General features: G+C 39.2%; 1 protein-coding gene across 5 annotated transcripts in view; it reads right to left on the bottom strand.

Moving 5' to 3' along the window:
- The window catches only part of sulf2b (sulfatase 2b), a 158,764-nt gene extending 135,416 nt beyond the window's left edge, over nucleotides 1–23,348 (bottom strand). For 3 of the 5 annotated variants that reach the window (XM_017486933.3, XM_017486936.3, XM_017486938.3), the window contains exon 1: nucleotides 22,791–23,347. The gene's annotated coding sequence lies outside the window, so the exon portion shown is untranslated. Of the gene's footprint in view, nucleotides 1–3,152; nucleotides 3,226–22,790 lie in introns of all 5 variants that reach the window. The other 2 variants (XM_017486934.3, XM_017486937.3) reach the window with 2 other exon arrangements.
- Nucleotides 23,349–24,425: the final 1,077 nt, after the last annotated feature.

Genomic DNA, 24,425 nt, shown 5'->3' with positions numbered 1-24,425 from the left:
AAAGACATCAACATGCACATTGCAATAGTGCAATTATATACCATCACAAAGATAGCAATACAAGACCTACATACACATGCTTGGATAATACTCATCCTCATTTGTAAATCTGTTCGGATAAAACCGTTAAAAAAAATGTTTAAAAAAATTAAAAAGTAAATAGATAAATATTCAAAAGAGGAAGAGTCACATTAAGCCCCTAAGAAATATAAAGATTAATCCCACCAGTCCCTTCTCAATGTCATGGCCACTGTCGTTACCATGGCGACAGGCCATGCATCTGATGGATGGTTGGTTTCCTCCCATGGTGCCCCTGCACGATGCGGTAACAATGACAAATGACACATAAGGTAACAAATCTCTACTTGTCCCTACGGCAACAGAGCACAGAAAAACACAAACCGCACTTCAGGACGGGTCGCGGCCCCTCCTCTCATCATAGCATCTACTGCTGCACAGCAAAACACACACACACACACACACACACACACACACACACACACACACACACACACACACACACACGTATATGCATTTATAAATGCAAATGCAGCCATGTGCTGAAGTGGAACATTTGTAAATAGTTTTTAAAATAAAAGCTTCAGCCAAATGTACCCTCAAGATCAAAACTGTCAGATATTCATATCCATGTGGGGCCATTTGGTTACCACCAAAATATAAAACATTCTCCATCCAACATGTATGTATGTATGCATGTTTGTGTGGATGGATGGATGGATGGATGGATGGATGGATGGATAGATTGGATAGATAGCAGCTGAAAATTTCCAAAGATGCAAAACATGCTGTGAATGACAAGTGCTTAAGTTGTGCATGGAAAGTGCTTCTGAGGCACTAAGAGGTGCAATCTGTAGAGATTTCACCTCCTATAGTATCAGAAACACTTCTACCATTATTACTGAAATACACTACAGTTACTCCTGGTGAATGTAAAACCCTGTCACTGCATTACACCTTATTTTCACTGACACAAGCACATACAAGTTTTTTCTAAATATAAAAGAAATAGAATGATTGATTAGCAATAGTTGTGCCCCGGTATTTAAGACATTAAATTGTCTGACTGCAGAATCTCCATAATGCACACGTCTGCCATCAAACATTCTTGTTATTTATTTATTTACTTTATTGAATGAACATGACTGCCAGTCACTATTGGATTGACAGCTTGAATTCACACATTCTATAAGCTCCCACACATCTTTTCTTTTTCTAGAGATCTTTTGAAGGAAAATGGGACCTTTTCCAGAGTGCCCCTGAAATTTAAATGGTTGGATAAATGATTCTAATTATACTGATTGGTGTGTGGGTGAAATCTGTTAACCTAATGTAAAAGTCATATTCGCCATTTAAATCGGAGACTTTCTTCATACATCTGGGTGAAAGAAATTGAGCAACTGAGTTTGTGATGTCACAAAATAAATTCCATGGCTTTGTGCCTGCAATTAAAGGTTGATTTATCATTTTTTAAAATTATTATTATCCCCACTTATCTCACTAACTCCAACCCACTGGCTAGTTCTCGCTTCTCTCATGACAATTACCAACCAGGGTGGGTGAGGGTTAACACATGCTTTCTATGAAGTATGTGAAACCAGCCACCACATCTTTTTGAACTGCTGCTTATTTCACAGTACAGCAACAGATGGAGGAAAGTGCTACTTGCTCTCTTCCACATACAAGACAGAAGCCCACAGTTGGTTAATGTCATTCTGACTGACAGGGGAGCGGATAAAGCCATCCCTCCAACCAAGACAGCAGAAGTAATTATGCTCTCTTGAGCTCCATGGATAGGTCTTGCATCGGGATTTGATCTGATGATAGGGTGAAAATTTTTCTTTTCTTCTACTTTGAATTTTCATTAAGTTACATTATTCCCAAATCACCAAGTCCCAGATGATGGAGGACAAGCCCTAAAGCAGGTCACCTCGGCAAGATAGAAAAACAAAATGAAACAGAGCGACAGGCAGATTGAACCTGATGTTCCATTAGCAAAGCCTTCTGGGAAATCAGGATGCCTGCTTTTTGGAGCACGTTGTTTCCCATGAGAGAAAAAGAAAAAGATAGAGGGAGATAGAGAGAGTGCTTCCTATAATTCCCCCCTTCCATTTCCTCTGTATATATTCATGTAACTTTCCCTCTCCCATATCTTTTTTCTTTCTACACATCCCCCCCTTTTTGTTTTCATCTTCTTAGAAATCTGTCTTTCTCACACAAATGCATGCATGCACACTGTTAACACTGTATAGTTCAAGGTTGACCTCCCTTGGCTGCAACCAGGGGATAGCTGGGAAGATTGAAAGCATATGTAGAGAAACTGACTATGTGTGTGGGAGAAATAAATCTTTATCATAGAAATTTGGGGTCAGGGGGTTGGAGGTGGATAAAGTTCTTGTCTTTCTGCTGAGTATCTGAGGAAGACAACGGGAAGGTGATAAATGGAGTACGAAGATATAGATGGAGAGGGCGAAAAACATCAGCTCTTTTCTACCTGAAAGAATTTGACCAGACGACTCTAGAGAATAACAGGGTATCAACAGGTGAAAGTTAAATGACCACGGGGTCAAAAGGTATGATGTGATAGGCTACCTAACAGTTTTACAAAAGGTACCGTACAGGCTGGGATAAGACCATGCATATGTCTGTATTATGCATTCATGATTGTTCGTATTTTCCAAGGCAGAAATAATCAGGAATGTGTATGTCTCCTTCACTAAGGATACAAAAGCATTCAGCCTTGTTTCTGTGTCTGTGTGTTTGACAGAGACAGAGACTGATTACCTCAAAGAGCCCCTTCTCTGACCCCATGTCCCATTTTCAACCCCTTCTGTTCACTAGCTCTTGCCCCCATTCTTCCATTACCCCATTTCATTTTTCACGTCTCTATTCTATCATTTCACACAGTGCCTCCTCTTTCACACCGCACCCCCCTCCTATTCGACAAATTGCTTTTGTTTTTCTTTAATATGTAAAGCCAGAAGAACCTGTTTCTGACACACTTGAAAATTTAACATCTTTACTCAAGGGTGGAGGGATTAAGAGTAAGAAAAAAAAACAGCCACACCCCCTTGGCCAGCTGTCTATGTCATTTGTCTAGTCCCCCTCCCTGTCCCCATCCCCCCGTCACTCACCTGTCAAGCCTCGGTTCAGCCCCTTAACGGCTGATGGGAATTCCTTTGTAAGGCGGATGCCGAAACTCTGGGCCTACGAAACAAGCAAACAGTTCAACATCATTCCACGCTTCAGATCCAGTCAGAATCAGTGAAGAGTGATGTGTTCATTCCTTTCATGTGATCCTTTTTTTCAGCGTCGGCAGTGACAGGCAGTGATTGATTTCAGGTGTTGGTCAGCTCTCGCTTCCAATGCCATGATGAGAAAAAGAAAACGCTGAAGGGAGATGCATTTACAATTCCCAATCAAAAGACCCCTATGTTCCCCCTCTCTCATGTCCCCTCCATCACCCCCACCCCAGGTCTGAATCTGGGTCTGACCAGCATACTGATGCAATGGATTTGTGTTCTTCATTTGGACGAGCCGAATGACTTTCTGGCCCTCAGCTTGTATTGTTTTTTTTCTCACTTTTTTCACAGCCTTGCCAGTTCCCACTGTGCTGGGAGATGCATGAGAAAAAGCAGGCCCAATTAGCAGAGCATGGGGCTTAGCAGGGGCCAGACAACTGTGCCACAAACAAATCCCCCCCCCCCCCCCCCCCCCCACCCCACACACACACACACACACTCATACAGATGTACACACAAGGCCAGGAACTGACAAGTTCATTGAGAGCCACAGGGCAAAAACCATTGCAGGATTAGTAATAAGAAAAGAGCTTAGAGAGATCTTAAGCCTGGAATGTATGTCCCTTAGCTCAACTGCTAATGACAGTGTGGGAAAGGCAGCTTGTATTGATAGGATGATAGAGAGATAGGTAATCTCTGTCTTCCATCAACTAGATACTTGATCAAATGAAAACAGTAGTCTACCATAAGTCCTATTAAGATGACAGGCCACCAGTCACTGGAATTAAGATGATTGGCATACTTAAATAAAGGTAGAAATACATTAAAGAACATCATAGCTAGATTGGATTAAAGCTTATGAACTGGGAGAAAAGGCAGTTTGTTTAGTCAAGTATATCAAAGTTACACAGAATGTGCATCAACTGTAACCCACAAGAGTCAAAGACAACAGGATGTATGTAAGCATCAGAAGCATCAGAAGTATAACCACATGCAAGACTAGATGAATGCAAGAGTACACAAACAGACTTACAAAAAAAAAAAAAAACATGACTGAACACAAGGAACAGGTGTGACCAGAGTTTGTTAAGGGGATGGGGGATTACAGTGAAGTTCGAAGAATAAGAAACCAGCAACACCACAGCTGATTTTTAATTCATCAACAAATAGCAGAGCAGTGAAATATATATATATATATATATATATATATATATATATATATATATATATATATATATATATATATATATATATACATACATATTTGTGATGGGAATTGTTTTTGAAGGCCTCCATGTGTGACCAAAGAATGAGTGCTAGATGGAAGGTGTCTCTCTCTGTTCTGTGGCAGTGAAAGACATTGCAGTGACATTGATAGGAGACACTCAGAGATCACTCAACAACCTGCCTCCAGCCACAAGCCTCCACTCTTTATCACACTCTCACTCTTGTAGCTCTCTACTTTTCTCACTTACTTTGCCCCCCTCTCTCTCTCTCTCTCTCTATCTCTCTCTCTCTCTCTCTCTCTCTCTCTCTCTCTCTCTCTCTCTCTCTCTCTCTCTCTGCTCCTCTAATACTCTCATTACTGTTATTTTCCTGTCCTATCCTTGTGTCTGTTTATCTTAATGTGTTTTTTCTATTCATCCTCTGTCTCTCGCTCGATGTAATTCTCTCCATACAGAAGTAAGTTAGCTAGCATATATTGAATTAAATCCCATCAAGATGAAAGCAGACACATGCACAATGCAATATTAACAGACTTGGCACCTGTGGGAGAGAGAGAGAGAGAAAGTGTGTGTGTGTTTGTGTGTGTGTGTGTGTGTGTGTGTGTGTGTGTGTGTGTGTGTGTGTGTGTGTGTGTCCTTGATTAATGTAAATCAATGAGGTAAGCTGGTTGTTCTTCTCCAACAGCTTCAGTGACAGCAAATAGGACTAACCACTAACCACAGACCCGCAGTCTAATATGAGAAAGACGACATACACTATTCTTCCTCATCTTCTATTCGCCCAAACCATTGATATTTACCAATTTTGTCAATATTACAATTATTTCTATAAGATAAAAATGCATATATAAAATCCTAGAAAAATTTTCACAATTAAAAGAGAAAAATTAGGCTTCTTTCTAAGTTTGTTGGATCAAATATTAAGTTTATTTTCTCAGTCTCTTCATCCTACTCTAATGCTGCATTCATGGTTCCTTGTAAGTGGTCATTTGCAAGTAGTAACATCATTTCCCACCTCAGTACATTCAACATGCAATATACAGTAAAAGCATAGTAACTAATCTAAAGCCAATACTTCTCTAAACTAATTTAAAAACTAGAGAAGGGTTACTTTACACTGATGCTTTGACATCACTCTGTAAACAGGGAAGGAACTGGTAGTTGAGAAGACTACCTCAAGTTAACGAGTTGAAATTTCAAGTTGCGGGGGTATTTTTGGTGTTTTTGGTGGGGAACTACAAGTTTGCGGCATGTGACCCAGTACAGCGGTCAGTACATGGAGAGATTTGTTACACAATGAGTCTAAAATTGCGTGCTTCTACTCTATATAGATGCTACCAAAATCACTTAAGGAAGATTACTGGATTCTAATACACAGCAACCATCAAATAGAAGGTGAAGATGCCAAATGCCTTAATTACATTTGGTCAAATTTGTGTGAAATTGGGCAGCACTCAATCCCACAATATCACTAGAACATAATGAGGCAGTCAGCCAGCTTTGTAAGATGGTACATGTGGATACATTCTGCTGTAAATTAAGCATCCAACACAGCTGATAATGCCAGACTTTAAGTATCAGCTTGCTTTGTGTGTCCTTTTGATATTTAAGCATTGCAAAAATGCTGCAATTCAAGTGTGTATGGCAATGAAAGTAAAACCTATAGCTGTTCCAGTGAGCCCCCCCATACCCCCCTCTTTCTGTCTCTTTCTTTGCACAGTAGACACATCTGCAAAACTGTCCGAGCATCTCGTGTCTCAGATGAATAACTGAGCTGCTTTTGGTGCTCAGTAAGATGAGCTGATGGTACTCAGGTGCCCCGCATATCCGCTGGTCTGTGAGGCAGGTTAAAAAAGAAAATAGAAACCATTAGTGTGCCCCGAAGCTTCACACAATCTTCACTGCGATGGATGCACTGCAGTGTTTCATGAAATAACCTTGTCCAATAAACCAGGTGTTTCCCGAAAGCACTGTGATGTTCATTAGTCAGTGGATTACTGCAAGGCTTTACGTCATTTTTACAAGCCTTAGCCCTGGTATATGGTATGTTTTCTATTAACTGCATAGATAGATCACATTCCTTAAATAAGAGCACTCAGTTCAGCTTGTGCACACCTCCTGGGTTTAAACAGCTCTGGGAACAGTGACTGAGAGAGATAGGTATGATGGGATTGGAGTCTTGTGAATTGCCAGGCTGCCTCTTCCTCAAAGTGCCGAAATTGGTTCCAGGACCAACCTTGAGGCAGCCTAATGTTAATTCCATCTGTTTTCCTTCCTCTCCCTCGCTCTCTCCTTCTCTTGCTGTCAATTGAATCCAGAGCTCTTTCAAACATCCAATTAGGCCATACTGGACTGTTCCAGGGGGTGATTCTAATGAATGCTGGTTTAGCATGCTCAATGATAATCTTTCTTTCCTCACCTCCCCTCCCATTCTTTTCATTCTCACTCTTTCTTACCCAGAGCAGCTACGACAAATCATGCTGGAGCATGAATGAGAATGCACTGATCAATCAATCTTGCTGCTGAATATGAAACAGAGGGTGAAAAAGCTTGAGAGAAAAAGAGATTATGCAAGGGACTGAGAAAGATAGGAGGATAAAAGAGGAGAGAGAGAGTATGACAGCGAAAGTGGGAGTGAGGGTGTGAGAGAAGACTGGAAATAACTTGGGCAAAAATCCAATCTCCCAGTCATGTAGCAACACTGATGGAACGTCGACAGGACCCTATCAACACCCAAACAGAGTGGGGTCACGCCAAAGAAATGAGAAAAAGATGGAGGGGAGAGAAAAAAGCACATGAGGAAAAGAAAAAATAAGATGGAGAGTCTGCTGTGAAAAAATCATGGTGAGAGGAAAGAAATAATTCCTGTTTGACCTTCACAAGATATACACTTTTAATACAAGAACTTCCTAATGGTTTGGCCATTGAAATTGTGAAAAGTACAATATTCCCCAAACAGTTCTTTGCCATCTGAATGACCAGTTCAGTATCGTGAGGCCAGGCAGGGCATCAAATAGAGGTGATTTACAATTATGCAACAGCATACTGCATAACACAGTGGTTTCCTTTGATAAGTTAGAGATTTCAGAATCTTTACTACTATCTACTATATTTAGTCTTCACCCAAGGGTTTTACTTGACATCACTTTCCAAACTAAGCATGTCTAGGCAAGCCTAGTGCAGGACCACAGTCCAACAATTGCACATTTGAGATGTTCTCAAATGTTTTTTGTTCTCAAAAAACTGCAAAATATTAAAATTTCAGAAGCATCAGAAACACAGTACAAATTTCCCACAAATTTGTTTAGCTCCATATCTATCTCCACGGTCCACAATCTTGTTTTTCAATTGTTTATTTAACGATCTGTCACTCTCAGATTTGAAGTGCCTGTACTCTTGAACTTGGATCTGGCACCTCGGTAGCTTCTAAAACAACTAATAAAATCATTTTAATGAATTATAATTTTTTATGTCACCTCATTCTAAATATACAGTCATCTAATTTCCATGGTGACCAACTGACCAATCATAGTGTACTTGTGTTATCAGTTAGATTGACCTATTCATCATGTACTGTAGGGTGCACAATGGATTAGCGGTTAGCATGGTCACCTCACACCTCCAGGGTTGGGGGTTCGATTCCTGCCATGGCCCTGTGTATGTGGAGTTTGCATGTTCTCCCTGTGCTGCGAGGGTTTCTGCGGGAGTACTCTGGTTTCCTCCCCCAGTCCAAAGACATGCATGGTAGGCTCATTGGCATGTCCAAAGTGTATGAATGGGTGTGTGAATGTGAATGAGTATGTGAGTGTGCCCTCTGCTGGACTGGCACCTCCGTCCAGGGTGTACCCCGCCTTGTGCCAGATGGGTGGATGGGTAGATGTATGTATGGATGGATGGATTATGTACTGTATGAATGTATATGGTGAAAAAAGGCAGTTGAATTTGTTGTCAGTAAGCAAAATGCTTAAAAAGCAAGAAAGGGGTTTCTGAATATTTCTGTTTGTGAATATTCAATTCTGCAATTCAACCCTGTGCCATATGTACTTCTGTATTTGTAACTGTCACAGATGAACAGAGAAAATTGCAAAATCAGGAGATTGTTGGTGACATGACTGTGTTGTGGAGTAATTTGAATAATTAAGAAGAAATTAGTTTTTCACTGATATCAGTTCTTGTTGTTATATTCGTGTAAGGCACAGTATTCTTGTTGTTATTATTATTATTATTATTATTATTATTATTATTATTATTGTTGTTGTTGTTGTTGTTGTATGTTTGAGTGCATATTGCGCACAACTGGAAATGTGCAGTCGGTTCCTTGGCATTACTGAAATGTTATGGTTGCAGTCCATGTATCATGGACAGCATACCTACACCGCTAACCATGGCATTCAGTCAGTGTTGGAAAAAAATACTAACCAGAACTAGTGCATACTAACCAGACCTAGTGCATGAGGCAGGATTTATTTAAATGTATTTGAAGAAATATAAAGCAGTAGCAGAGTTCCTTGTGACACTGAGTTTCTTGTTTTTTTTATTTATTGAATCACCCATGCATTATGTGTATAGCATCACCTATTGTAATGTAAAGAGACCTCAGAACATGTGGCTTTAAAGCAGTGAGGATTAGTGAGTCAGAAAAAAAAAGCCTTTTCTAGGCTGATTTGTGTGACAGACCACCATATATATGAGGGCATTTTAACACACACACACACACACACACACACAAATTAATTTCTATCAATCACTTGATAATGAGAAGGAGTAAAGGACTAATTGTTCAGGTGAGAGCCATAGTCAGTCAGCAAAATCTCATAGTGTGTGAGAAGCTAATTTAGTAGATAAAAAAAAGCAACCAAAAAAAGTGACATGTGACAGGTGAGACATAGCCCTAGGGGCTGAAGTTGCACTTTTAGTGACAGTTTTGTCTTTAGGTCACCCTGAAGGCTATACAATTTTGCTGTCAGCATTGTAATGTAAACTTGTTTTTGTGCACACTTTGATAAAGAATCACAATCTCCATTTCAAGGGTGAAATTACCTGGCAATGCTTCTGAGCGATCTCCAGTGAGACATGAGCTGAGAGTGAGGGTGAAGATCAATGCCCTTTTGTGTCTGTGCTTGGTTTGTGTGCTTTGTGTAAGGACATGAATATGCAGAGTGATACTGGCTCAGAACAGCCTGATTTATGTTATTTGCATACATGTGCAATAAATGTAGTAATGTAAACATCTTTTTATAGTAATTACACAAAACTACACTAACACCTGGAGGTGTGATCAATACAAAGCAGTCATCACTTTTTAGATGTGCACACAGGGACATACACATAAGAGGATGTACAAGTACTAATACCACTGTTAATACCAAGTATTACTTTTACAGTTTAGCTATCATTTTTCTTAAATATAAATTATCAAATATCAAAGTACTTCTATTACTATTACTTGAAAATTAGATTTGATCATTAAATGCTTAAAGGATTTAGGATTAGCACAATATGTGCCCAATAAATGGGTATTTAAGATTCAGCAACAGAGCTCAAATAAAGTTGAAAATTATTAATTTACATGCAGTATCAGCTTTTTAAAAAAACACACACACACACACATATATAGTATAATATAAGTTTTTCAAAATTCAACATGCTGTTTAAAAATATGTGAGAATAAAGTGACATTTATTCATATGTATTTTCATGCATCAGGCAGCAATCATTTAGAGGAGTTTAGGCTTAGAATTACATTATGCAACTAGAGCTAAAACATATCATTCAAAAGTGAATTTTTGTCTGCAATTGCCTAAATATTATGAAGATTTTAAATGTTGAACAGTAAAATTTGTTCTTGTGGCCCTTTACTGCTTTAAGAAAGTTGACTAAATTCTACCCTTATTTGCTGTTTTCTTGTTGCCATTTGTTTTCATTTAATGATGTTCAGTGTGGCAATACCTGTTGAGTTTCTTGATGCTTATAATGAGAATGGATGTGTTTCCATCTATAATGTGGATTTTAGGCAGATCACTGGTATGACACTGTTCTTGCACATATCTCTCACTTCGTGAAACACACAAGAATTCACAAGTTTTACACCTATTTACACCAAGTTGTATTTTATGGGTCATTAGTCATTATTGTTATTATGAAAGCTCTCTAAGAGAGGACACTAAATGTAGTGTCACGTTTCAAAGGTAGATGTGGAAGCAATCGCAGATTTGAAATGTTTTACATAAGCCAACAAAACACAAAAGATGACTATATAAATATGACTAATGCAAAACACTGTGGCAAGGACTAAACATAAACTAATATTGCCAAAACACAGTAACATGGACAACAGTAGTCTACGACAAACGTAAGACGAGGAAGCAGTGCAAACAGTGGCTATATACAAGTGTGCTCGTTAACAGAAACGTGATTCAGGTGCATGTGGTCATGTGACATTGATGTAGTACAGTGCAGTGGCTGATGGGAACTGAAGTCCAGAGTTCCTTCTTGATATATGGACCCTCACCCGCCCAAGAATACACTTCCTACATCTGGCAGTCCTGGCCCCCTGGGCAAAATGTCCCCAGCAGAACCAGGAGACTGAGCGGCTTCCTCAGCGGAGCAAGAAACAACGCAACATCCTCAGTGAAACAGGTAAGCAGTGTAATCTCCTCAGTGGAACAGGTAAGCAGGGCGACCTCCTTATTGGAGCTTGAGCTCAGAGGCCAAGCAGGAAGGCAGAGCGACATCCTCCGCCAGGCAGGAAAGCAGAGCTACGTGTTCAGCCAAGCAGGAAGGCAGAGCGGCGTCCTCCGCCATGCAGAAAAACGGAGTGCCTTCCTCAGTGGAGCGGTAAAGCCAAGCGATGCCCTCAGCGGTGCAGAAAAACAGGGCAAGTTCCTCAGTGGAGCAAGCCAGTACAGCGGCGTTGTGCACGGGGTTGGCGAACAGAGGGGAGCACTTGGATATATCGGGACACGGAGCAACGTCTTCAGCCAACCCGGGCAACTGAGCGACGTCCTCAGCTGAACCGAAAAGCTGAGTGGCGTCCTCACACAAGCAGGAAGGCTGACTTTAGTTCTTCGCTGACTCCATTTGCTGAACTAGAACCGTTATAGGGTAGGGAGGTGGGAGATGGTACTAGCCCAGACGACACACTCGCACTTGTACCCTGACTCCTCCTCCTGTTGGTGTGGCGTAGTTCTCCGAGAACATAGGTGGTAGAGTGAATCCGCTGGTGATCTGCTGCTTCCGTATGTAGGTCTTACGTTCTGTCACGTTTCAAAGGTAGATGCGGGAGCAGTCGCAGAGTTTAAACATTTTATTATATAAGCCAACAAAACACAAAAGATACTATGACTAATGCAAAACACTGTGACAAGGACTAAACATAAACTAACAGGACCAAAACACAGTAACATGGACAACAGTAGTCTAAGACAAACATAAGACAAGGAAGCAGTGCAAACAATGGCTATATATAAGTGTGCTCGTTAACAGAAACGTGATTCAGGTGCAGGTGGTCATGTGACATTGATGTAGTACAGTGCAGTGGCTGATGGGAACTGAAGTCCAGAGTTCCTTCTTGATATATAACAGGTAGAAACAACAATTTTGGTTAAGTCAAATATTTGTCTGATTTTTTTTTTAAACAAATTGCATCTATTTATAACATGTGTTACATGTGTATACTGTAGTAATGAAATTACTACATATAAAACTAACCAGAAAGGTGTTAATTTCACTGTTTTTGCACACTCATGTCCACTGTATCTATAAACTTAGCAATTCTGATGAAGGCTTTAAGACCCACACATATGGCGCAATCACTTCACATCATCTCAGTACCACAAAGTATAAAGCCTTTAGCTTTTCCTCAAAAAAAAAATTTCTATCTATATTCAGAACCAAAGAAATCTCAGTTTCTTGATGCATTCAATTATTTAACTTCCTATAACACAATCCCAATTCTGACAGTATGGAAAATGCTAATAAAAACAAATAGGAGCGATTTGTAAATGTACTTTGACTTGTATTTAAACAAACAAAAAAAAATTCCTGGATGACTGCCTCCATGCAACACTGCATTGATGTAGTAATTTGTTCAAAAGGAGCCCCGACCAAGTATTGAGTGTATAAATTAACATACTTTCTTTATTCTAATATTTTGAGATACTGGATTTCTGATTTCCATGAGTTATAAGCCATAATCATCAAGATTAACACAAAAAAGGCTTGAAACATGTAACTTTGTGTGTAATGAATCTAGAATATATGAAGTTCCACTTTTTTAATTAAATTACGTAAAAAAAGAGTATCTTTTCCACAATATTCTCTTTTTTTTTAGATGCACCTGTATAAAGACAAGGTATTTGATGTTTTACCTAATCAACTGCATAGTTTTTTGAAGATAAATGTTTATTTTGACATTGATGCATGCAACAAATTCCAAAAAAAAGTTGGGACAGGGGCAATTTAGGACTAATAGAGATATGGCAAGTTGAGGCAATCGTCTAATCATAGTATATAAGGAGCCTCCAAAAAAGACCTAGTCCTTCAAGAGCAAGGATCTGCCAACAGATGCGTCACTGAATAATCCAACACTTTGAGAACAACATTCCCCAAAGACAAATCAGTAGGATTTTGGCCATTTCACCTTCTACAGTGCACAATATAATTAAAAGATTCAAGGAATCTGGTCAAATCTCAGTGCGTAAAGGGCAAGGCCGAAAACCACTTCTGAATACACGTGATCGCCGATCCCTCAGACATCACTGTCTTAAAAGTCGTAATGAGTGTGTAATGGATATCCTGACATGGGCTTGGAAATTCTTTGGTAAACATTTGTGAGTAAACACCATTTGCCGCTGTATCCACAGATGCATCAAAAGTGTCGCCGACTTCTCTGGGCTCATCTGAGATGGACAGTAGCACAATGGAATCATGTTTTGTGGTCCAACAAGTCAACATTTCAAATAGTTTTTGGACAAAACACCTGTTGGCCAAAGAGGAAAAGGACCATCCAAGCTGTTATCAGCGTCAGGTTCAAAAGCCAACATCTGTCATGGTATGGGGGTGTGTCAGTGCCCATGGCATGGGTAACTTGCACATCTGTGAAGGCAACATTAATGCAGAAAGATATGTGCACATTTTGGAGCAACATATGCTGCCATCCAGAGCAGGACAATGCCAAACCACAATCTGCCTGGATTACAAGCGCATGGTTGAGTAAGCAGAGAGAGACCTGTCTCTGATTGAGAACATGTGGCACGTTATGAAGTGCAAAATAAGGCAGCGAAGGCCCCGTACAGTTGCACAGATGAAGAAATGCATAATGGATGAATGGGGGGAAATTCAGCTTGCTAAACTAGTGTCTTCAGTGCCCAAACACTTAAGAAGTGTTATTAAAAGAAAAAGTGATGTTACACAGTGGTAAGCAGTCTACTGTCCCAACTTTTTTAAATGTGTTGCAGTCATTTGAAATGACTGTATATTTTCAAAAATAAATTCAAATCACAAAGTTAAACATCAAATAATGTGTTAATAATGTGTTTTCAATATAGTACAGGGTGAATTTAATTTTCAAATGACTCTTTTCACTTGTTTTTTTTTTTGCATTTTCCATACTGTCCCAACTTTTTCGGAATTGTTGTTGTATACCCAGCCTGCCAAGTCATCATTCATGGTTGCTTATTGTAAACAATATTGTAATCTCAGCTAAGTTACTAAATTGCAGTTCGGGAACTGGTGTTCTACTGAAATTATACAGTGTGTTCAGATTATTTTCTCTGCAGGAATTAGGATATGGGCCCTCAAAAGGATTAAATGGGAATGAGCTCCAATGAAAAGTCATGACCCCTTCGCTGCATTCACATGTGAATGAACCCACACACTCATTCATTTTTCTCCATAAACTGAGTGTTATACTAGAAGAGGATGACTAGAGTTCAAGAGAAGAGTGTGTGAGAATTTTTTTTATGTGAGTGAAGAGTGGGAGCAGTGGGAGAAATGATGGAGCTCAGGTTGGCTTGCAGTGATGAACAGCATCAAAGAAGAAAAGCTAGACTGTCTCTCTCTCACATACACACACACACACACACACACACACACACACACACACACACACACACACACACAGAAAGCGAGAGAGATTCACTAATCATTTCAATCACTCACATCCTCTCTTTCACACGTTTGTATAGAGTGCTGCAGGGATGATGCCATTTTGTAGGCCAACCCGGAAGTTAGCATCACCCTGGTTCCCTCGACAAAAAGCCAACAGGATTTTTCCACTGACTTTTGGATTATTGCAGGAAAGGGCTATGTGACCAAGGTTTATGATGCTTACACATTTTGTTCATCAAGATAATCTTTACAAATGAACACAACTTTTATGAATTTTAAAGTGTAAATACAAGAAGTAGTTTCTAGAAGTAGAAAGCTAAAATTAGGCCATAAACAAACTACACCATGGTTGCATGACTTCAAAGTCACCACCCCACTGCTTTATAGCACTACAATTTGAAAAAACACTATAATTGGAAAATGCTATAAATTGATAAATCTACAAGTTGGAACGTTTGAGTTGGAATAGTTTGCAAGAGTGTGAGTATAAACACAACAAGTCTTTAGTAGATGATTTTCACTGTTCGGCGTGATGACGTTTAATGCCCCTGACAACCTCTGTAGTCCCATGTAACCAAGTGTGAGCAACCATCTTTTTCAAGACATGTAAAATCTTAACAGAATCATGACTGGGGTATTACTGATGTATTTTATGTCATAGAATAAACCATGAAAATATCTTGAGCTTGTGTTAACCACAGACCTTATTTCAGGCATTTAACCAAAAACCCATTAACTTTGGGATGATGGAACCCAAAGTGTTAAAATGCGAACTCATTTCTGGGTATTCCTGCACCACTTTATTGTTATACTCACTGCATGTCTTTGTGTAAATGTGAGTGTGTTTGTTAATGTGTGTGTGCGGCGTGTGTTTGTGTGTGTGTGCGGGTGTGTGTGTGTGTGTGTGTGTGTGTGTGTGTGTGTGTGTGTGTGTGTGTGTGTGTGTGTGTGTGTGTGTGCGTGTATGTGTATGTGTGTATGGGCCATGTATTTAACTGTGTAGCAGGACACCAAACCAAATGATAGGAATGTGTGACAGTTTTGACCCTTCAGTAACACATATTCGATGGCCCCCATGAGGAATTTGTTTGTTTGTTGGTACTGAGGTGTAAGCATATCATTAATTTGCAAAATTATTTTGCTGTAGTAACACACAAGACAGTTGAAATACATCACAAAGATAAAAATGTGAGTGTGTGTGTGTGTGTGAGTGATCTTACTGGTGGGTTTTTGCTTCACGTATATTTATACGTGATTCTCTCAGTCCTGCCTATTACTGATTGCTCTATTTATCCGCCACATCCACATCCATCCATCTATTTATACTTAAATCCACATTCAGGATTCATCCCCATCAGGAAGCTGTGCAAATCTTGACCTAAGTGACTTTTTGCCAGCTATATGACAACACAGCTCCTATAAATCATACACTATATTTAAATCATGGTGTGATACTAAATAGCATAGGATTTGGATGTAATAACGTAAAATCAGTCTTCACTGATTGCAAGTGTTTTCCTTTATAGTTCATGCTGACTCAAATGCTTACATAGAGACATGTACACCATATGGTCAATGTTTTGTGGACACATGACCATCACACCCGTAAATGCTTGTTGAACATCCCACTCCATTGTGAGGCTCCCATTTGCTATTATAATAACCTCCACTCTTCTGGGAAGGCTTTCCACTAGATTTTGGAGTGTGACTGTGGGGATTTGTGCTCATTCAGCCAAAAGCGCATTAGTGAGGTCAGGCACAGATGTCGGGCCACCCAATCAGTGTTCCAGTTCATCCCAAAGGTGTTCAGGGGATTTGAGGTCAGGGCTCTGTGCAGGTCACTTGAGTTCTTCCACTCCAAACAAACCATGTCTTTATGGACCTCGCTTTGTGCCCAGGGGTATTGTCATGATGAAACAGGTTTTAGCCCTTTCTTTATAATATTCTAGATAATTGTGTGCTTCTAACTTTGTGGCAACAGTTTGAGGAAGGCCCATGTATGGGTGTGATGGTCAGGTGCCCACATACTTTTGGCTTTATAGTGTATGTCACTGACATAATTAATATGCAGCTAATTGATACTATGCCTATTTTTAATAAAAGGTGCAGTTGTTTTTTTTGTTTTTTTTAAATCTTCATGGGGACCACTCAAATGTCACAATAACAAAATTGTAAGATATCCCTTTCCTTGTGGACACACACACACACACACACACACACACACACACACACACACACACACACACACACACACACACACACACACACCAGGTACAGCACAAATATAATCAACCATTTGTATGTTAAATGAGCTGCTGCCTCTAACATTTCCCCTCTGTGTGTGTGTGTGTGTGTGTGTGTGTGTGTGTGTGTGTGTGTGTGTGTGTGTGTGTGTGTGTGTGTGTGTGTGTGTGTGTGTCAAGCATTCCTGCAGCTCTAGTGAATATGTTTCTGTGAGCAGTGGCTTAAGGCCAAGCCCCAAGTGATAAAACATACTAAAAATGTTTACATTGGCCTGCTAGTTAGAACCCTGCTGTGCTCTCATGGACATGGAGGAATTGTGGGTCATGAGTTCAGACAGGCAAAATTCTTGTCCCAAAAATAAATAATGTTGGAATCAAAGCAAAAGACCTGTCAGATTAGTTACTCTTCATGTCTCAACTATGTACTACCTACTGTTTTGTCAGATAAGACCCTGAGTATGCACAAATCCATCTTTCTCTGCGTGTAATAAGTGTGCGCTCTGTACAGCAGGGTCTGTGTACACATGGTTTTGTAAGAAGCAGAATCTCCCCAAAATGTGAATGAGCTCAAGAGGAAGAAATAGCAGGATTTGTGTGTGCATCAGCAATTTGTCAATAATACACATACTTTATGGGTCTTCTCTTTGGCAGTTTGTCAGGTTCTTTGTGCTCTTTCTTGCTTTCATATGCACTTTATCCAAACCAAAATCTATTCTATCAATAATATGATCAATAACAGCCATGTTTTGTGGTGTACAATGAGTTGTATGCAATATGACAAACATAATTAATGCATGTTCTAGGGGCATGGGTGGGAATCAAGTGGGAAAAAAAATGTTTGTGTACTACCCCATATCAGCTGAAGCCTGTGTAACTTATGCAGTATAATTCTTTAGTGAATGAATGACTGACATCATGACTAATGAGTGAGCTACTCAGTGTGTGTGTGTGTGTGTGTGTGTGTGTGTGTGTGTGTGTGTGTGTGTGTGTGTGTGTGTGTGTGTGTGTGTAGGAAGTGCACCCAGTTATTAACACTCCAATGTAAAGCAGAGAATTATTTTTCCCCAGTTCAGATTTCAGAAGTCTAATATTCTTTGGAATATTGGCAAGAATCTTGTAACAACATGTAAGATATAATTTTTAACGAGTGTGCCATGGATGACGCACAAACCGCAGAACAAACACAACATCCTCCACTGAATCTAATCAGGATGTGTGTGAAAACATGTCTGTTCACAGCATGTCTCAGGAGTCTCTCTTTCATTCTTTTTCTGTAATGTCTTTGTGCAATCAGTAAATGTAAATAATTTAAAGAAAAAATAGCATTGTTTATGTGTGTATGAAATTAAATAAACACTGTTATATAAATTTTAATCATAATCCTGCCATTTATCACTCCTGCAAGTCCTTGATGCAATTGTAAAAGTTTTGCAATACAGTCATTTCCTATCTACTCATATTCTGTGGGTTCACTGAGAGCATATGTCAGTCCACACAACCACATAAAGTGATAATGATAATAAAATGGGGGGAAAAGCCTGACACGAGCGCTTACGGGAAACATTCAGACACAAACTCCTGCTGATTAGCAAACACACTATTAGATGGGTGAAGTGATCCTGAATCAGAAGACCATGCTCCCTGCTGTTCTGTTCACAGCAAACACAAGAGAGAGAGGAGCAGGCCTTTTTTTTTTTTTTTTTTTCTTTACTTAGGACTTTGTTTGCATTTAACAAATATAAAAAATAAATAAATAAATAAATAAATAAAACACTAGCCACAAAATCCAGGAAGCTCTCGATTTCTTTTTGGTAGTAGAAAACCCTTGATCAAGTTCCATTCTTTCTACCCAGGTGACCCTTTGAGCTGGCAGTGAACTCAATAATGCTTCACTTGTCAAACAGAAGAGAAAGAGGGAGGGAAGAATGCAGCTAACAGAGAACATTATTACATTTATTATGTATTTGACAAATTAGACTGTAACATTCCAGAAATACCTTTCCTGCAAAAAAAACAAAAAAACAAAACAAAACAAAACAAAAAAACAAAGAACCCTGCTTTAATACTGATTTGTTTCACACTGCAATTAGAACTTTTTTGTGCTTACACACAAAAAATACTTTAAACACCCAGAAAACACGACAGATTAGACATTCTTCAAGCCGAAGTTTATAAAATGTTCTGCTGACCTAAAATTGCTAACTGGGAGTGAAAATACACATACAATACTGAAACCATAAAGAGGATTTAGCAAATTTTCTGTTCACTGTTTGTATGTTATTACATCCAAACCCTATGCTATTTACTCTCACATCATGATTTAAATATAGTGATTTATAGCAGCTGTGTTGTCATATAGCTGGCAAAAGGTCACTTAGGTCAAGATTTGCACAGCTTCCTGATGGAGATGAATCCTGAATGTGGACTTATGTATTAATAGATGAATGGATGTGGAGGCGGTGGATAAATAGAGCAATCAGTTGTAAGCAGGACTGAGAAAATCACGTATAAATATATACGTGAGGCAAAAACCCACCAGTAAGATTACTCTCTCTCACACACACACACACACACACACACACACACACACACACACACACACACACACACTCACATTTTTATCTTTGTAACATATTTCAACTGTCTTGTGTGTTACTGTAGCAAAATAATGCTGCAGATCAATGATATGCTTACACCTCAGTACCAACAAACAAATAAACAAATCAATAAATTCCTCATGGGGACCATCGAAAATGTGTTACTGCAGGGTCAGAACTGTCACACATTCCTCTCATTTGTTTTGGTGTCCCGTTACACAGTTAAATACATGGCCCACACACACATACACACACAAACACACACACTTGAGAGAAAATCCTATCCACCTCCCATTCTCTGAACCATAACCTTAAAGCTATAATGGAGACAAGCGGAATGTGAGGCTGTCACGAATGTCCTTAGTCACTTATTACATTCCAGGGTGCTCTCTCTCTCTCTCTCTCTCTCTCTCTCTCTCTCTCTCTCTCTCTCTCTCTCTCTCTCACGCACACACACGCACACTTATAGTATCTATTCTCGCACGCACACACATGCACACACACGCACACAACCGTCACACTTCAGAGTACATAAAAGGTGTTAAAGATCCTGTTGCAACACTCTAGCCTTTGACACAGGGGCTATAACAGGCTGTTCGCAAAAGTGTTGCTCAGTAATACAGTAGAGATTCAATGAAAACCACACAGAGCTCAGACTCACCTAGCAACTCAGACATGCTAATCCTTTCTGAAAAAAGCAGAAATTATCCACTTATTCCATTCATACCCACACATGCACATTACTAAAAAGCAGGTTGGCATGCCAGGGACTGCTGTTTTGTTTAACAAATGATGGTGATTTTTGTTCCATTGGAAATAATAAAAATCCATTTCTTATATCATTGGTGAGGAATGCAATAGCCATCGTGCAGGCCATAGTAATGACAAGTACAATCCTGGGCTATGTTAAAAAGAAATGTTTGTGGAAAAAACAATTATGCTAAAATAATTTAACGTATTGTACATGTGTGTGAGGCTATTTATAGATTTATGCTAACTTGTCATCATGCTGCATAGCATCTCACAGGAAACTGAGAGTGTCAAAGTTTGCAATAAAGTGAAAGAGATAGAAAGACAAGCAGAAATAAAGGAAGTGATGATGTTTACTATCATTAATCACTGTTCTGAAAAAGGTTTGACCAAGGAAAAATAGAAGAAGTCAAATGGTTGCTCTGGCATGCCTGTACATATTTCAACCTAAGCTTCCTGGGAGAAACTGGGTGGACATGTACAGAAACACACATGGTGCAAACAAAAAGTCTTGTATTTACTATGTCTGATAATAGTATATTATGTACTCAGCATTTGTACTGGGATTCATCTTGAAACAACATAGAAAAACGATGAAAAAAGGTTTGTTACAGAATTGTAGCGACCTGAATTTTTGAGTGCCACTATTATTCATCCAGATAGACCAGCATGGCTGAGGCAGAAGTGAAGCAGAGCAAAGAAAACAATGAGATAAAGAGAGAAATAGCAATTTAGCAAACTACTTAAATCCAACTAATATTAGTAGAACCTTCAGAGTCTGGGGAAGTGGAAAGAACTTGCCACCCTGGTGTATTTATTGTATATATTTTCCATATGAATTCTTCAACAACTATACATTTGATAAATAAACAGGACTCATGGAATAACTCCTTCCTGAAATTCATATCCTGCTCTCTTTACTCTCTAATAATAGACTTTTTTGACGTTTTACAAATGTATTAAGTTGTAAAAGACAGTGTATCTTCTAATATTGGTGCAAACCATGGTCAAACCATGCAAAAGTTCAGTTTAATTAAAAAACAAAAAAATTCACATTTCATGAAAAAACATGAAATTCACAAATTCACTAATTTCTTTAATTAGCCTGCAGTGAAATTCTACCATTTTAGCCTACCAATTTGCAATTTTCATGAGCAGTCCTTTCAAGATCCATTATTTACTGCAACGTAGTCTAAAAAGTGTACTCACTTTTTCTGCTGACCAAGCATCCAGGGTCTTTCTTATGCAGTGTTTCACCAAGTCATTATTTGAATAGTGAATGTTACACCCACTTAAACTTTGCAACTGAAAAACTGCTAAATACAGCCAAATGTAACCTCATGAGATGGGTCTAAGGGTCATGTGTTTTTGTCTATGAAAGAGATTAAATAATTTTCATGTTGAGGTAACTCCATGGCAAATAATCCGGTCCCTGATACCTCAGTCACCCCCAAACTGCTGATCCGTGGGAAATTAGTAATTAAATGTAAACATTAGTTAGATAATTGCAGGCAAAACACTGTCAGTTACCCTATATGAACTGAAATATGATTCTTGTTTGCAAGTGTCCCATCCAGAAGCATAGTGCTATCATTTTAAAATCTGGTTATCCCTAACAATCCAAGGGGAGAAAACTGTATTTAAAGATTCCAATCCAACTCCACTGAGACACCATGTGTATGTGTATAAGTACTTTTCTTTGTTTTGATGATGATGTGATGGTGCAGGACAATTGAGGACATGTTCACAACCAGAGTCTGATAACAAAGTAAATAAAAACATTTACAGGTAATTTTGGAATCTGTTTCCTAAAGAACATGGCTCAAATTATGCTATAGCCCAAAACAATTTTTTAAATATATATAAAAAAATTTTTTTGCCATTTTTGGCTGTTTTCCAGAATTCATCTACAGCAACATTTGATGGGCTTCCTAGACCACAGTACATAATCACAGTAAAACAAGACAGCACAAACTTTACCAACTGTACCATTCCCTATTCTGGGCATTCTCTGTGAACCAATTTTGCAAGATATCCCGTTTGCTTGTTTTAAATTTGGTTATCAGATTGACTGCCTGATACAAGATCAAAGAATCTGTCAAAAGTCAGATAAGATTTGGGGTCTTACTGCCAGAAGCAACATCGATTTTGGTGCTATTTTTTTCTTTAAGAGCAAAAAGAACAGGTGCAAATAGTGTATGCATCCTTTAGAATTAAACTATCTGACTGACTATGATAGTGGGACCCTCCCATTCCTGAACCATTAGGCCCTATCAGTTAACTCACCAATGGCAGCCACATGCCATCACTTACACATGTCATACAAACACATGTATGCAACCATGCAGATAGCTGTAAACATCAGCAGCAATTAATTTTAAACACAGAAAGGAAAAGGATGAGAGATTATCCTATAAGAGGTAAGCATTAGAAAATTGTGCTGTGTTAACAGTTACTGTTGGATCTGTTAGGTAAGCAAGTGTAGGAGACAGATTCATACAGAGAAAAACGGAGAGAGAGAGAGAGAGAGAGAGAGAGAGAGAGAGAGAGAGAGAGAGAGAGAGAGAGAGATGGGGGAAAGTAGGGCATGTCACATGAGCCTACCTCACACACCAGACTGCAGGTCCAATGGAAACTGCTGGAGAGGGAGCAGGTGGTGGTTTTTGTCCCTTATGTCTTGCAGAGGAACCCCCAAAGCTGAGGGAGCAACATCCCAGTCACGCTACACTTCTCTCCTGTATTCTCTCTCTCTCTCTCTCTTGCTCGCTCTCTCTCTCTCTCTCTCTCTCTCTCTCTCTCTCTCTCTCTCTCTCTCTCTCTCTTTCCCACTATCTATCTCCTTTGATGCACTCCCACTTAAGACTGAACAAAACTCTGTAAAGGACGCCTGTCATAAGAGCAGTGAATGGAAGACAGGGTGGAGAAAAAAGTTTTCAGATACAGGAAACTGAAAAGCAGAAGTTCTTGTCCAAGCAGTTTCAGTTTCCGAAGCTAAACTGAGCTCCCTCCTCCTCTGTCTCTTTTTCTCTTTTGTTATCTTCCTTTCTCTAGACAGGACAGGTTTAAGTGTAGTAAAGCAATAGCGCTGGCTGAACTGGGACACCAAGAGCCATCTGTTGAAACATGCCTCCCTCTTTCCCTTTCTTACACACAGTGCTGGAGAGGCAGTGGCAGAGAAGAGAGGGGGGCTGTACTCCTTGCCAGTGCCCAATCTGAACACACAACACACTCTTAAAGCACCACAGGCGGAGCCTGCCTCAAAAGAGAGACACACAAAGTGAACAAATGGGAGACACACACACACACACACACACACACAGAGTGGGTGAGAGAAAGAGAGAGAGAGAGAGAGAGAGAGAGAGAGAGAGAGAGAGAGAGAGAGAGAGAGAGAGAGAGATCATGAGAGTAAAAGGGTTGACTGTGTTAATACAACTCTTTTGAAATTCTTTATACCAGTATAACTTATGTAGTCACAAAAAATAAGTCAATTCCTCTAATTATTATATATAGACCCCCATTCCTTAGTGAATTTGCAGACTTTATGTTCAATCTGGTTGTTTCTGTAGATATTAAAACGGATTAAATATAGAAAATATTGTAATTTTCCATAGTCTGAAGTTGTCTCAGACCATTATCTTATCTCGTTCATAATACATATTGATCATAATATTTGCACTTCACCTTACTATTGTTTAAAATGTACTTTCATGTCAGTTACTGCACCGAGCTTCATCACTAACCTCCCAGAGACATCAATTAGAATTGGATCACCGTCTGATCCCATAGAACTCGATCAGGCAACTGAATGCTTAGAGTCAACGCTCCGCTAGACGTTAGATAGAGTGGCTCCACACAAAAGAAAATTAATTAGAGAGAAAAAGTTAGCACCCGGGTATAAAGATCAAACATGTACCTTAAAACAGACCACTCGACAATTATAACCTGAATGGCGTCAAACCAAATTGGTAGTATTTCAAACAGCATGGAAGGAGAGCCTCCTGAATTATAGAAAATCTCTTAGTGTTGCTAGATCAGTCTATCTCTCCATCTAAATAGGAGATAACAAAAACATTCAACACAGTAGCAAAATTAACTAGTAATAAAACCACCACAGAAAGAAGCACTCAATCATTACATAGCAGTGAAGATTTCATGAAAAAAATATTAGATGTGAAATTCAGGCTATTAAATTAAAACCAGGCAGTTTCATAACTAACCCTGTTGATGATAATATAGCAA

The sequence above is a fragment of the Ictalurus punctatus genome, chromosome 15, assembly GCF_001660625.3.
Source record: "Ictalurus punctatus breed USDA103 chromosome 15, Coco_2.0, whole genome shotgun sequence".
NCBI lineage: Eukaryota > Metazoa > Chordata > Actinopteri > Siluriformes > Ictaluridae > Ictalurus > Ictalurus punctatus.
Note: the sequence above shows the minus strand (reverse complement) of the source record. Positions and strands in the feature narration are given on the sequence as shown.